At 29.9% G+C, this 2,473-nt stretch overlaps 1 protein-coding gene across 9 annotated transcripts in view; it reads left to right on the top strand.

Moving 5' to 3' along the window:
* The window catches only part of LOC106869571 (orphan steroid hormone receptor 2), a 168,721-nt gene that overhangs the window by 63,981 nt on the left and 102,267 nt on the right, over positions 1-2,473 (top strand). The gene's annotated exons all lie outside the window — the stretch shown is intronic.

The raw sequence follows: 2,473 nt of genomic DNA on the forward strand, positions 1-2,473 counted from the left end.
TATATATATATATATATAAATATAAAATAATGTATATATGATATAATATATATATATATATATATATATATATATATATATTAAAGGTAAACTTGACCTTGGTGGAATAAAATAGTATTAGTGGTTGTATGGAAGTTATTCAACTTACTTACCTATTCCTCCTACATTCCTAGAAAATTAGTTGATAGTTTGTTTATCTGATGAAATGTTATTTAACAATTCATGTCTTTGTAATCTTATATATATTTTAGTTAAAAGTCTTTTCATATATATATATCTTGATTTATTCATTCTGTTAATGGTAAACTAGCTAATATAATTGTAGCCAGTGTGGTTTGTGTTTCAGACTGTGACTGGGTCAGTGTTGCCAATTCTATATATTTCCTAAGTGCAATTTACTGTAATATGACATAGTTTAATTATATTAGTATTATTACAGAGTGTTCTGTTTAATTAAAGTATAGTTTTTCTTGAAGGATAAATATAACAATGCATAATGATTTATTCTGAAATTTTATCTGTTTTGGTGATGTCACATGTAAATCATTGTTGCAAATATTATTGTGTTCTGAGTATCTCAAATCTACACTATTCTCGAGTGTAATTCCAAACCACAGGTCACAAGGTATTATTTTAAAAGAGGTTTTCTTTGCTAGCAATTTTAAGGTGATAATCACTGCTGTTTCGTGTCTGCAGAAGGAAATAGAAAGTGTGTTGTCTTTTCATTGTGTTATCCTTAACATGTCTGAGAGGTATGTTTTCACTATAATAACACCATCAGTAGATCTAAAGTATACCCTTAACTTAATTAAAATGGGGACTACATGTTTAAGTTTTAAATTTTAGAATAATATACTCATACACAGTAGAGCAGTGGTTAAAAACAGTTAATTGAATTGGCTGTTTCTGTGTGATTATCTACTTGAAACAGAGTTGAGTGGAATTGTCCAATTAAAACTGCTAATAAGAGGATCAGCTTTCAGGTGATCACTTTCATTGTTTATGATATAGCTTCATAGAAATTTCCAGCATAATATTGTGTAATATAATATGACTATATTATTTTTACTTTTTCAAAATTTATTACTGTTTACTGTGTTAGATTGTATTTCAGCATCATTTCTTATATAACTTTTATATCATGTATTCTGCTAGTGTCCTTTCATATATTCTGTGCATAATTCATTATGATTTTTGTATTTGATTCATGTTCTATTTGTGTTCAGCCTATCTAGTATTTAGTAACTGAATCATCTTCTATTCTCTAACTGACCAAACTTGTATTTCATATCAGATCCACTTTATATTCTGTATCCAAATCATGTTACACTTGGCCAGTCATGCTTCATATATACTTGATTTAGTGTATTGTTATTTTTCAGTTCATAATTTTCTGTTGCATTAGCAATTTCCTATTTAAAGGAAGTTCTCAGTTAACTCAAATGCTATTTTTTTGGTTTAAAGTTAGATAGTTTTATGGCATACATTTAGCTTGGAATTTTGTAGTGTGAAGTGGATGTAAGATAAATCTCTTCTTGGACAGGCTGCCATTTTATATTTATCAATATTGCCAGAAGAACTGATAATTTTATTCCCTGCAGCTAATTGAAATGAAACAGTCTGGTGGTAGATATTGACTCCTGACTGATAATTTCTGAGCCAACAGAGAAGGTTTGATGTAGTTACTTGATCCGCTAAAAATAGCAGACAAATTTTCTCTGAATCATTCCTTTTGATATGAAAAAAATAAAATGAAATATCTGAAAAAAAAAAGACAATCTCCTTGATCATAGCTAACTAAAGCTAAACTACTGCTATTTTGTTTATTTTGTTCATGTTATGCCTATTCACTTTAACAAATTAATACCATCATCATCATCATCATCATCATCGTTTAACGTCCGCTTTCCATGCTAGCATGGGTTGGACGATTTGACTGAGGACTGGTGAAACCGGATGGCAACACCAGGCTCCAGTCTGATTTGGCAGAGTTTCTACAGCTGGATGCCCTTCCTAACGCCAACCACTCAGAGAGTTGTCAGTATATTTATGGTATTTTTTTTTTGATTCGGAAGTGCATATGAACAAAGTTATCCTTATTAAAATTTGAGCCCAGAACAAGTTAAATTCTGTAAAGCATTGGTGCTCTACAATCATTACCAAATCCACTGCCATTCTTATATTTTTAATAATGATTTTCTATGTAAGGGAAGTGATTAGCACTACCCTTGTATGAATACAGCAAGTCAAAATGAGTTGCTGTATTTAGATACGTTACTTTACAGTCTGGTTTCAAATCTCACTGAGCTCATCTTTGGTTTTCATCCCTCCAGAAGTCAATAAAATATGTCCCAGTTAAGTACTGGGGTGGATTTAATTGATAACATTTTTAAAAAATTTGTGATCTTGTGTATGTATTAGAAATCAATTATGACTTATTACATGGACAAAAAGATAATTATTAATGGGAAAG

The sequence above is a fragment of the Octopus bimaculoides genome, chromosome 1 (genome assembly GCF_001194135.2).
Source record: "Octopus bimaculoides isolate UCB-OBI-ISO-001 chromosome 1, ASM119413v2, whole genome shotgun sequence".
Taxonomy (NCBI): Eukaryota; Metazoa; Mollusca; class Cephalopoda; order Octopoda; family Octopodidae; genus Octopus; species Octopus bimaculoides.